The sequence below is a fragment of the Lissotriton helveticus genome, chromosome 7, assembly GCF_964261635.1.
Source record: "Lissotriton helveticus chromosome 7, aLisHel1.1, whole genome shotgun sequence".
NCBI classification, from domain to species: Eukaryota; Metazoa; Chordata; class Amphibia; order Caudata; family Salamandridae; genus Lissotriton; species Lissotriton helveticus.
Genome location: NC_136068.1, coordinates 1,942,175,639 through 1,942,190,676, shown reverse-complemented (window position 1 = coordinate 1,942,190,676; position 15,038 = coordinate 1,942,175,639).

The following is a 15,038-nucleotide window of genomic DNA, read 5'->3' as shown; positions in this document are numbered from 1 at the left end:
TCATTTTGTAACCATTGTTACACCATTACACAACGTGGATGTGTCATTGTGTAACCTTTGTTACAACTATACACAACGTGGCTGTGTCATTGTGTAACCATTGTTACACCATTAAACCATGAGGCTGTGTCATTTTGTAACCATTGTTACACCATTACACCAAGAGGCTGTGTCATTGTGCAACCAGTGTTACACCATTACACAACATGGCTGTGTCATTGTGTAACCATTGTTACACCATTACACCATGAGGCTGTCATTTTGTAACCATTGGTACACCATTACACCACGAGGCTGTGTCATTGTGTAACCATTGTTACACCATTACGCCAAGAGGCTGTGTCATTTTGTAACCATTGTTACACCATTACACCACGAGGCTGTGTCATTGTGCAACCATTGTTACACCATTACACAACGTGGCTGTGTCATTGTGTAACCTGTGTTACACCTTTAGACAACGTGGCTGTGTCATTTTGTAACCATTGTTACACCATCACACAATGTGGCTGTGTAATTGTGCAACCATTGTTAAACCATTACACAACAAGGCATTGTCATTTTATAACCATTGTTACACCATTACACAACGCGGCTGTGTCATTTTGCAACCATTGTTACACCATTACGGACATGGCTGTGTCATTGCGTAACCATTGTTACACCATTACACAACGAGGCTGTCATTGTGTAACCATTGTTACACCATTAAACAACGTGGCTGTGTCATTGTGTAACCATTGTTACACCATTATGCAACGTGGCTGTCATTGTGTAACCATGGTTACACCATTACGCAACATGGCTGTGTCATTGTGCAACCATTGTTACATCATTACACAAAGTGGCTGTGTCATTGTGCAACCATTGTTACACCATTATGCCACTAGGCTGTGTCCTTGCATAACCATTGTTACACCATTACACAATGTGGCTGTATCATTACGTAACCACTGTTACATCATTACACAACCTGGCTGTGTCATTTTGTAACCATTGTTACATCATTACACGACGTGGCTGTGTCATTTTGTAACCACTGTTACATCATTACACATGAGGCTGTGTCATTGTGCAACCTTTGTTACACCATTACACAACGTGGCTGTATAATTGTGTAACCATTATTACACCATTACACCACAAGGATGTGTCATTTTGTAACCATTGTTACACCATTACACCATGAGGCTGTGTCATTTTGTAACCATTGTTACACCATTACACAAAGTGGCTGTATCATTGAGTAACCATTGTTACACCATTACACCACGAGGATGTGTCATTTTGTAACCATTGTTACATCATTACACCACACGGATTTGTCATTTTGTAACCATTGTTACACCATTACACAACATGGCTCTGTCATTTTGTAACCATTGTTACATCATTACACAACGTGGCTGTGTCATTGTGTAACCATTGTTACATCATTACACCACACGGCTGTGTCATTGTGTAACCATTGTTACACCATTACACAACGTAGGTCTGTCATTTTGTAACCATTGTAACACCATTACAGCATGAGGCTGCGTCATTTTGTAACCATTGTTACACCATTACACAACGAGGCTGTGTGATTTTGTAACCATTGTTACACCATTACACACCGTGGCTGTGTCATTTTGTAACCATTGTAACACCATTACAGCATGAGGCTGCGTCATTTTGTAACCATTGTTACACCATTACACACCGTGACTGTGTCATTTTGTAACCATTGTAACACCATTACAGCATGAGGCTGCGTCATTTTGTAACCATTGTTACACCATTACACAACGAGACTGTGTCATGTTTTAACCATTGTTACACCATTACACAACGAGGCCGTGTCATTTTGTAACCATTGTTACACCATTACACACCGTGGCTGTGTCATTTTGTAACCATTGTTACACCATTACACACCGTGGCTGCGTCATTTTGTAACCATTGTTACATCATTACACAACGTGGCTGTGTCATTTTGTAACCATTGTTACACCATTACAAAAGGCTGTGTCATTTTGTAACCATTGTTACACCATTACACAATGTGGCTGTGTCATTTTGTAACCATTGTTACACCATTACACAAGGCTGTGTCATTTTGTAACCATTGTAACACCATTACAGCATGTGGCTGTGTCATTTTGTAACCATTGTAACACCATTACAGCATGAGGCTGCGTCACTTTGTAACCATTGTTACACCATTACACACCGTGGCTGGGTCATTTTGTAATCATTGTAACACCATTACAGCATGAGGCTGCGTCATTTTGTAACTATTGTTACACCATTACACAACGAGGCTGTGTCATTTTGTAACCATTGTAACACCATTACACACCGTGGCTGTCATTTTGTAACCATTGTTACACCATTACACACCGTGGCTGCGTCATTTTGTAACCATTGTTACATCATTACACAACGAGGCTGTGTCATTTTGTAACCATTGTTACATCATTACACAACGAGGCTGTGTCATTTTGTAACCAGTGTAACACCATTACAGCATGAGGCTGCATCATTTTGTAACCATTGTTACACCATTACACAACGTGGCTGTGTCATTTTGTAACCATTGTAACACCATTACACAACGAGGCTGTGTCATTTTGTAACCATTGTAACACCATTACAGCATGAGGCTGCGTCATTTTGTAACCATTGTTACACCATTACACACCGTGACTGTGTCATTTTGTAACCATTGTAACACCATTACAGCATGAGGCTGCGTCATTTTGTAACCATTGTTACACCATTACACAACGAGACTGTGTCATGTTTTAACCATTGTTACACCATTACACAACGAGGCTGTGTCATTTTGTAACCATTGTTACACCATTACACACCGTGGCTGTGTCATTCTGTAACCATTGTTACACCATTACACAACGAGGCTGTGTCATTTTGTAACCATTGTTACATCATTACACAACGAGGCTGTGTCATTTTGTAACCATTGTTACACCATTACACAACGAGGCTGTGTCATTTTGTAGCCATTGTTACATCATTACGCAACGAGGCTGTGTCATTTTGTAACCATTGTTACACCATTACGCCAAGAGGCTGAGTCATTTTGTAACCATTGTTACACCATTACACAAAGTGGCTGTGTCATTGTGTAAACATTGTTACACCATTACACCACGAGGATGTGTCATTTTGTAACCATTGTTACACCATTACACCACAAGGTTGTGTCATTTTGTAACCATTGTTACACCATTACACAACGTGGCTGTGTCATTTTGTAACCATTGTTACACCATTACACAAGGCTGTGTCATTTTGTAACCATTGTTACACCATTACACAATGTGGCTGTGTCATTGTGTAACCATTGTTACACCATTACACAACGTGGCTGTGTCATTTTGTAACCATTGTTACACCATTACACAAGGCTGTGTCATTTTGTAACCATTGTAACACCATTACAGCATGAGACTGCGTCACTTTGTAACCATTGTTACACCATTACACACCGTGGCTGGGTCATTTTGTAATCATTGTAACACCATTACAGCATGAGGCTGCGTCATTTTGTAACTATTGTTACACCATTACACAACAAGGCTGTGTCATTTTGTAACCATTGTTACACCATTACACAACGAGGCTGTGTCATTTTGTAACCATTGTAACACCATTACACACCGTGGCTGTCATTTTGTAACCATTGTTACACCATTACACACCGTGGCTGCGTCATTTTGTAACCATTGTTACATCATTACACAACGAGGCTGTGTTGTAACCATTGTTACATCATTACACAACGAGGCTGTGTCATTTTGTAACCAGTGTAACACCATTACAGCATGAGGCTGCATCATTTTGTAACCATTGTTACACCATTACACAACGTGGCTGTGTCATTTTGTAACCATTGTAACACCATTACACAACGAGGCTGTGTCATTTTGTAACCATTGTTACACCATTACACAACGAGGCTGTGTCATTTTGTAACCATTGTTACATCATTACACAATGAGGCTGTGTCATTTTGTAACCATTGTTACACCATTACACCACCAGGCTGTGTCGTTGTGTAACCATTGTTACACCATTACACAACGAGGCTGTGTCATTTTGTTACCATTGTTACACCATTACACAACGAGGCTGTGTCATTTTGTAACCATTGTTACACCATTACACACCGTGGCTGTGTCATTCTGTAACCATTGTTACACCATTACACAACGAGGCTATGTCATTTTGTAACCATTGTTACACCATTACACACCGTGGCTGTGTCATTTTTTAACCATTGTTACACCGTTACACAACGAGGCTGTGTCATTTTGTAACCATTGTTACACCATTACACACCGTGGCTGTGTCATTTTGTAACCATTGTAACACCATTACAGCATGTGGCTGTGTCATTTTGTAACCATTGTAACACCATTACAGCATGAGGCTGCCTCATTTTGTAACCATTGTTACACCATTACACACCGTGGCTGTGTCATTTTGTAACCATTGTAACACCATTACAGCATGAGGCTGCCTCATTTTGTAACCATTGTTACACCATTACACAACGAGGCTGTGTCATTTTGTAACCATTGTTACACCATTACACGAGGCTGTGTCATTTTGTAACCATTGTTACACCATTACACAACGTTGCAGTGTCATTTTGTAACCATTGTTACACCATTACAGCATGAGGCTGCATCATTTTGTAACCATTGTTACACCATCACACAACGTGGCTGTGTCATTTTGTAACCATTGTAACACCATTACACAACGAGGCTGTGTCATTTTGTAATCATTGTTACACCATTACACAACGAGGCTGTGTCATTTTGTAACCATTGTTACACCATTACACCACCAGGCTGTGTTGTTGTGTAACCATTGTTACACCATTACACAACGAGGCTGTGTCATTTTGTTACCATTGTTACACCATTACACCACCAGGCTGTGTCGTTGTGTAACCATTGTTACACCATTACGCCACTAGGCTGTGTCATTGCATAACCATTGTTACACCATTACACAATGTGGCTGTATCATTACGTAACCAATGTTACATCATTACACAACCTGGCTGTGTCATTTTGTAACCATTGTTACATCATTACACGACGTGGCTGTGTCATTTTGTAACCACTGTTACATCATTACACATGAGGCTGTGTCATTGTGCAACCTTTGTTACACCATTACACAACGTGGCTGTATAATTGTGTAACCATTATTACACCATTACACCACAAGGATGTGTCATTTTGTAACCATTGTTACACCATTACACCATGAGGCTGTGTCATTTTGTAACCATTGTTACACCATTACACAAAGTGGCTGTATCATTGTGTAACCATTGTTACACCATTACACTACGAGGATGTGTCATTTTGTAACCATTGTTACATCATTACACCACATGGATGTGTCATTTTGTAACCATTGTTACACCATTACACAACATGGCTCTGTCATTTTGTAACCATTGTTACATCATTACACAACGTGGCTGTGTCATTGTGTAACCATTGTTACATCATTACACCACACGGCTGTGTCATTGTGTAACCATTGTTACACCATTACACAACGTAGCTCTGTCATTTTGTAACCATTGTAACACCATTACAGCATGAGGCTGCGTCATTTTGTAACCATTGTTACACCATTACACAACGAGGCTGTGTGATTTTGTAACCATTGTTACACCATTACACACCGTGGCTGTGTCATTTTGTAACCATTGTAACACCATTACAGCATGAGGCTGCGTCATTTTGTAACCATTGTTACACCATTACACACCGTGACTGTGTCATTTTGTAACCATTGTAACACCATTACAGCATGAGGCTGCGTCATTTTGTAACCATTGTTACACCATTACACAACGAGACTGTGTCATGTTTTAACCATTGTTACACCATTACACAACGAGGCTGTGTCATTTTGTAACCATTGTTACATCATTACACGACGTGGCTGTGTCATTTTGTAACCACTGTTACATCATTACACATGAGGCTGTGTCATTGTGCAACCTTTGTTACACCATTACACAACGTGGCTGTATAATTGTGTAACCATTATTACACCATTACACCACAAGGATGTGTCATTTTGTAACCATTGTTACACCTTTACACCATGAGGCTGTGTCATTTTGTAACCATTGTTACACCATTACACAAAGTGGCTGTATCATTGTGTAACCATTGTTACACCATTACACCACGAGGATGTGTCATTTTGTAACCATTGTTACATCATTACACCACACGGATGTGTCATTTTGTAACCATTGTTACACCATTACACAACATGGCTCTGTCATTTTGTAACCATTGTTACATCATTACACAACGTGGCTGTGTCATTGTGTAACCATTGTTACACCATTACACCACCAGGCTGTGTCGTTGTGTAACCATTGTTACACCATTACACAACGAGGCTGTGTCATTTTGTTACCATTGTTACACCATTACACAACGAGGCTGTGTCATTTTGTAACCATTGTTACACCATTACACACCGTGGCTGTGTCATTCTGTAACCATTGTTACACCATTACACAACGAGGCTGTGTCATTTTGTAACCATTGTTACACCATTACACACCGTGGCTGTGTCATTTTTTAACCATTGTTACACCGTTACACAACGAGGCTGTGTCATTTTGTAACCATTGTTAGACCATTACACACCGTGGCTGTGTCATTTTGTAACCATTGTAACACCATTACAACATGTGGCTGTGTCATTTTGTAACCATTGTAACACCATTACAGCATGAGGCTGCCTCATTTTGTAACCATTGTTACACCATTACACACCGTGGCTGTGTCATTTTGTAACCATTGTAACACCATTACAGCATGAGGCTGCGTCATTTTGTAACCATTGTTACACCATTACACAACGAGGCTGTGTCATTTTGTAACCATTGTTACACCATTACACGAGGCTGTGTCATTTTGTAACCATTGTTACACCAGTACACAACGTTGCAGTGTCATTTTGTAACCATTGTTACACCATTACACACCGTGGCTGTGTCATTTTGTAACCATTGTTACACCATTACAGCATGAGGCTGTGTCATTTTGTAACCATTGTTACACCATTACACAAAGTGGCTGTGTCATTGTGTAAACATTGTTACACCATTACACCACGAGGATGTGTCATTTTGTAACCATTGTTACACCATTACACCACAAGGTTGTGTCATTTTGTAACCATTGTTACACCATTACACAACGTGGATGTGTCATTGTGTAACCTTTGTTACAACTATACACAACGTGGCTGTGTCATTGTGTAACCATTGTTACACCATTAAACCATGAGGCTGTGTCATTTTGTAACCATTGTTACACCATTACACCAAGAGGCTGTGTCATTGTGCAACCAGTGTTACACCATTACACAACATGGCTGTGTGATTGTGTAACCATTGTTACACCATTACACCATGAGGCTGTCATTTTGTAACCATTGGTACACCATTACACCACGAGGCTGTGTCATTGTGTAACCATTGTTACACCATTACGCCAAGAGGCTGTGTCATTTTGTAACCATTGTTACACCATTACACCACGAGGCTGTGTCATTGTGCAACCATTGTTACACCATTACACAACGTGGCTGTGTCATTGTGTAACCTGTGTTACACCTTTAGACAACGTGGCTGTGTCATTTTGTAACCATTGTTACACCATCACACAATGTGGCTGTGTAATTGTGCAACCATTGTTAAACCATTACACAACGTGGCATTGTCATTTTATAACCATTGTTACACCATTACACAACGCGGCTGTGTCATTTTGCAACCATTGTTACACCATTACGGACATGGCTGTTTCATTGCGTAACCATTGTTACACCATTACACAACGAGGCTGTCATTGTGTAACCATTGTTACACCATTAAACAACGTGGCTGTGTCATTGTGTAACCATTGTTACACCATTATGCAACGTGGCTGTCATTGTGTAACCATGGTTACACCATTACGCAACATGGCTGTGTCATTGTGCAACCATTGTTACATCATTACACAAAGTGGCTGTGTCATTGTGCAACCATTGTTACACCATTACGCCACTAGGCTGTGTCATTGCATAACCATTGTTACACCATTACACAATGTGGCTGTATCATTACGTAACCAATGTTACATCATTACACAACCTGGCTGTGTCATTTTGTAACCATTGTTACATCATTACACGACGTGGCTGTGTCATTTTGTAACCACTGTTACATCATTACACATGAGGCTGTGTCATTGTGCAACCTTTGTTACACCATTACACAACGTGGCTGTATAATTGTGTAACCATTATTACACCATTACACCACAAGGATGTGTCATTTTGTAACCATTGTTACACCATTACACCATGAGGCTGTGTCATTTTGTAACCATTGTTACACCATTACACAAAGTGGCTGTATCATTGTGTAACCATTGTTACACCATTACACCACGAGGATGTGTCATTTTGTAACCATTGTTACATCATTACACCACATGGATGTGTCATTTTGTAACCATTGTTACACCATTACACAACATGGCTCTGTCATTTTGTAACCATTGTTACATCATTACACAACGTGGCTGTGTCATTGTGTAATCATTGTTACATCATTACACCACACGGCTGTGTCATTGTGTAACCATTGTTACACCATTACACAACGTAGCTCTGTCATTTTGTAACCATTGTAACACCATTACAGCATGAGGCTGCGTCATTTTGTAACCATTGTTACACCATTACACAACGAGGCTGTGTGATTTTGTAACCATTGTTACACCATTACACACCGTGGCTGTGTCATTTTGTAACCATTGTAACACCATTACAGCATGAGGCTGCGTCATTTTGTAACCATTGTTACACCATTACACACCGTGACTGTGTCATTTTGTAACCATTGTAACACCATTACAGCATGAGGCTGCGTCATTTTGTAACCATTGTTACACCATTACACAACGAGACTGTGTCATGTTTTAACCATTGTTACACCATTACACAACGAGGCTGTGTCATTTTGTAACCATTGTTACATCATTACACGACGTGGCTGTGTCATTTTGTAACCACTGTTACATCATTACACATGAGGCTGTGTCATTGTGCAACCTTTGTTACACCATTACACAACGTGGCTGTATAATTGTGTAACCATTATTACACCATTACACCACAAGGATGTGTCATTTTGTAACCATTGTTACACCATTACACCATGAGGCTGTGTCATTTTGTAACCATTGTTACACCATTACACAAAGTGGCTGTATCATTGAGTAACCATTGTTACACCATTACACCACGAGGATGTGTCATTTTGTAACCATTGTTACATCATTACACCACACGGATGTGTCATTTTGTAACCATTGTTACACCATTACACAACATGGCTCTGTCATTTTGTAACCATTGTTACATCATTACACAACGTGGCTGTGTCATTGTGTAACCATTGTTACATCATTACACCACACGGCTGTGTCATTGTGTAACCATTGTTACACCATTACACAACGTAGGTCTGTCATTTTGTAACCATTGTAACACCATTACAGCATGAGGCTGCGTCATTTTGTAACCATTGTTACACCATTACACAACGAGGCTGTGTGATTTTGTAACCATTGTTACACCATTACACACCGTGGCTGTGTCATTTTGTAACCATTGTAACACCATTACAGCATGAGGCTGCGTCATTTTGTAACCATTGTTACACCATTACACACCGTGACTGTGTCATTTTGTAACCATTGTAACACCATTACAGCATGAGGCTGCGTCATTTTGTAACCATTGTTACACCATTACACAACGAGACTGTGTCATGTTTTAACCATTGTTACACCATTACACAACGAGGCTGTGTCATTTTGTAACCATTGTTACACCATTACACACCGTGGCTGTGTCATTTTGTAACCATTGTTACACCATTACACACCGTGGCTGGGTCATTTTGTAATCATTGTAACACCATTACAGCATGAGGCTGCGTCATTTTGTAACTATTGTTACACCATTACACAACAAGGCTGTGTCATTTTGTAACCATTGTTACACCATTACACAACGAGGCTGTGTCATTTTGTAACCATTGTAACACCATTACACACCGTGGCTGTCATTTTGTAACCATTGTTACACCATTACACACCGTGGCTGCGTCATTTTGTAACCATTGTTACATCATTACACAACGAGGCTGTGTTGTAACCATTGTTACATCATTACACAACGAGGCTGTGTCATTTTGTAACCAGTGTAACACCATTACAGCATGAGGCTGCATCATTTTGTAACCATTGTTACACCATTACACAACGTGGCTGTGTCATTTTGTAACCATTGTAACACCATTACACAACGAGGCTGTGTCATTTTGTAACCATTGTTACACCATTACACAACGAGGCTGTGTCATTTTGTAACCATTGTTACATCATTACACAATGAGGCTGTGTCATTTTGTAACCATTGTTACACCATTACACCACCAGGCTGTGTCGTTGTGTAACCATTGTTACACCATTACACAACGAGGCTGTGTCATTTTGTTACCATTGTTACACCATTACACAACGAGGCTGTGTCATTTTGTAACCATTGTTACACCATTACACACCGTGGCTGTGTCATTCTGTAACCATTGTTACACCATTACACAACGAGGCTATGTCATTTTGTAACCATTGTTACACCATTACACACCGTGGCTGTGTCATTTTTTAACCATTGTTACACCGTTACACAACGAGGCTGTGTCATTTTGTAACCATTGTTACACCATTACACACCGTGGCTGTGTCATTTTGTAACCATTGTAACACCATTACAGCATGTGGCTGTGTCATTTTGTAACCATTGTAACACCATTACAGCATGAGGCTGCCTCATTTTGTAACCATTGTTACACCATTACACACCGTGGCTGTGTCATTTTGTAACCATTGTAACACCATTACAGCATGAGGCTGCCTCATTTTGTAACCATTGTTACACCATTACACAACGAGGCTGTGTCATTTTGTAACCATTGTTACACCATTACACGAGGCTGTGTCATTTTGTAACCATTGTTACACCATTACACAACGTTGCAGTGTCATTTTGTAACCATTGTTACACCATTACAGCATGAGGCTGCATCATTTTGTAACCATTGTTACACCATCACACAACGTGGCTGTGTCATTTTGTAACCATTGTAACACCATTACACAACGAGGCTGTGTCATTTTGTAATCATTGTTACACCATTACACAACGAGGCTGTGTCATTTTGTAACCATTGTTACACCATTACACCACCAGGCTGTGTTGTTGTGTAACCATTGTTACACCATTACACAACGAGGCTGTGTCATTTTGTTACCATTGTTACACCATTACACCACCAGGCTGTGTCGTTGTGTAACCATTGTTACACCATTACGCCACTAGGCTGTGTCATTGCATAACCATTGTTACACCATTACACAATGTGGCTGTATCATTACGTAACCAATGTTACATCATTACACAACCTGGCTGTGTCATTTTGTAACCATTGTTACATCATTACACGACGTGGCTGTGTCATTTTGTAACCACTGTTACATCATTACACATGAGGCTGTGTCATTGTGCAACCTTTGTTACACCATTACACAACGTGGCTGTATAATTGTGTAACCATTATTACACCATTACACCACAAGGATGTGTCATTTTGTAACCATTGTTACACCATTACACCATGAGGCTGTGTCATTTTGTAACCATTGTTACACCATTACACAAAGTGGCTGTATCATTGTGTAACCATTGTTACACCATTACACTACGAGGATGTGTCATTTTGTAACCATTGTTACATCATTACACCACATGGATGTGTCATTTTGTAACCATTGTTACACCATTACACAACATGGCTCTGTCATTTTGTAACCATTGTTACATCATTACACAACGTGGCTGTGTCATTGTGTAACCATTGTTACATCATTACACCACACGGCTGTGTCATTGTGTAACCATTGTTACACCATTACACAACGTAGCTCTGTCATTTTGTAACCATTGTAACACCATTACAGCATGAGGCTGCGTCATTTTGTAACCATTGTTACACCATTACACAACGAGGCTGTGTGATTTTGTAACCATTGTTACACCATTACACACCGTGGCTGTGTCATTTTGTAACCATTGTAACACCATTACAGCATGAGGCTGCGTCATTTTGTAACCATTGTTACACCATTACACACCGTGACTGTGTCATTTTGTAACCATTGTAACACCATTACAGCATGAGGCTGCGTCATTTTGTAACCATTGTTACACCATTACACAACGAGACTGTGTCATGTTTTAACCATTGTTACACCATTACACAACGAGGCTGTGTCATTTTGTAACCATTGTTACATCATTACACGACGTGGCTGTGTCATTTTGTAACCACTGTTACATCATTACACATGAGGCTGTGTCATTGTGCAACCTTTGTTACACCATTACACAACGTGGCTGTATAATTGTGTAACCATTATTACACCATTACACCACAAGGATGTGTCATTTTGTAACCATTGTTACACCATTACACCATGAGGCTGTGTCATTTTGTAACCATTGTTACACCATTACACAAAGTGGCTGTATCATTGTGTAACCATTGTTACACCATTACACCACGAGGATGTGTCATTTTGTAACCATTGTTACATCATTACACCACACGGATGTGTCATTTTGTAACCATTGTTACACCATTACACAACATGGCTCTGTCATTTTGTAACCATTGTTACATCATTACACAACGTGGCTGTGTCATTGTGTAACCATTGTTACACCATTACACCACCAGGCTGTGTCGTTGTGTAACCATTGTTACACCATTACACAACGAGGCTGTGTCATTTTGTTACCATTGTTACACCATTACACAACGAGGCTGTGTCATTTTGTAACCATTGTTACACCATTACACACCGTGGCTGTGTCATTCTGTAACCATTGTTACACCATTACACAACGAGGCTGTGTCATTTTGTAACCATTGTTACACCATTACACACCGTGGCTGTGTCATTTTTTAACCATTGTTACACCGTTACACAACGAGGCTGTGTCATTTTGTAACCATTGTTAGACCATTACACACCGTGGCTGTGTCATTTTGTAACCATTGTAACACCATTACAACATGTGGCTGTGTCATTTTGTAACCATTGTAACACCATTACAGCATGAGGCTGCCTCATTTTGTAACCATTGTTACACCATTACACACCGTGGCTGTGTCATTTTGTAACCATTGTAACACCATTACAGCATGAGGCTGCGTCATTTTGTAACCATTGTTACACCATTACACAACGAGGCTGTGTCATTTTGTAACCATTGTTACACCATTACACGAGGCTGTGTCATTTTGTAACCATTGTTACACCAGTACACAACGTTGCAGTGTCATTTTGTAACCATTGTTACACCATTACACACCGTGGCTGTGTCATTTTGTAACCATTGTTACACCATTACAGCATGACGCTGTGTCATTTTGTAACCATTGTTACACCATTACACAAAGTGGCTGTGTCATTGTGTAAACATTGTTACACCATTACACCACGAGGATGTGTCATTTTGTAACCATTGTTACACCATTACACCACAAGGTTGTGTCATTTTGTAACCATTGTTACACCATTACACAACGTGGATGTGTCATTGTGTAACCTTTGTTACAACTATACACAACGTGGCTGTGTCATTGTGTAACCATTGTTACACCATTAAACCATGAGGCTGTGTCATTTTGTAACCATTGTTACACCATTACACCAAGAGGCTGTGTCATTGTGCAACCAGTGTTACACCATTACACAACATGGCTGTGTGATTGTGTAACCATTGTTACACCATTACACCATGAGGCTGTCATTTTGTAACCATTGGTACACCATTACACCACGAGGCTGTGTCATTGTGTAACCATTGTTACACCATTACGCCAAGAGGCTGTGTCATTTTGTAACCATTGTTACACCATTACACCACGAGGCTGTGTCATTGTGCAACCATTGTTACACCATTACACAACGTGGCTGTGTCATTGTGTAACCTGTGTTACACCTTTAGACAACGTGGCTGTGTCATTTTGTAACCATTGTTACACCATCACACAATGTGGCTGTGTAATTGTGCAACCATTGTTAAACCATTACACAACGTGGCATTGTCATTTTATAACCATTGTTACACCATTACACAACGCGGCTGTGTCATTTTGCAACCATTGTTACACCATTACGGACATGGCTGTTTCATTGCGTAACCATTGTTACACCATTACACAACGAGGCTGTCATTGTGTAACCATTGTTACACCATTAAACAACGTGGCTGTGTCATTGTGTAACCATTGTTACACCATTATGCAACGTGGCTGTCATTGTGTAACCATGGTTACACCATTACGCAACATGGCTGTGTCATTGTGCAACCATTGTTACATCATTACACAAAGTGGCTGTGTCATTGTGCAACCATTGTTACACCATTACGCCACTAGGCTGTGTCATTGCATAACCATTGTTACACCATTACACAATGTGGCTGTATCATTACGTAACCAATGTTACATCATTACACAACCTGGCTGTGTCATTTTGTAACCATTGTTACATCATTACACGACGTGGCTGTGTCATTTTGTAACCACTGTTACATCATTACACATGAGGCTGTGTCATTGTGCAACCTTTGTTACACCATTACACAACGTGGCTGTATAATTGTGTAACCATTATTACACCATTACACCACAAGGATGTGTCATTTTGTAACCATTGTTACACCATTACACCATGAGGCTGTGTCATTTTGTAACCATTGTTACACCATTACACAAAGTGGCTGTATCATTGTGTAACCATTGTTACACCATTACACCACGAGGATGTGTCATTTTGTAACCA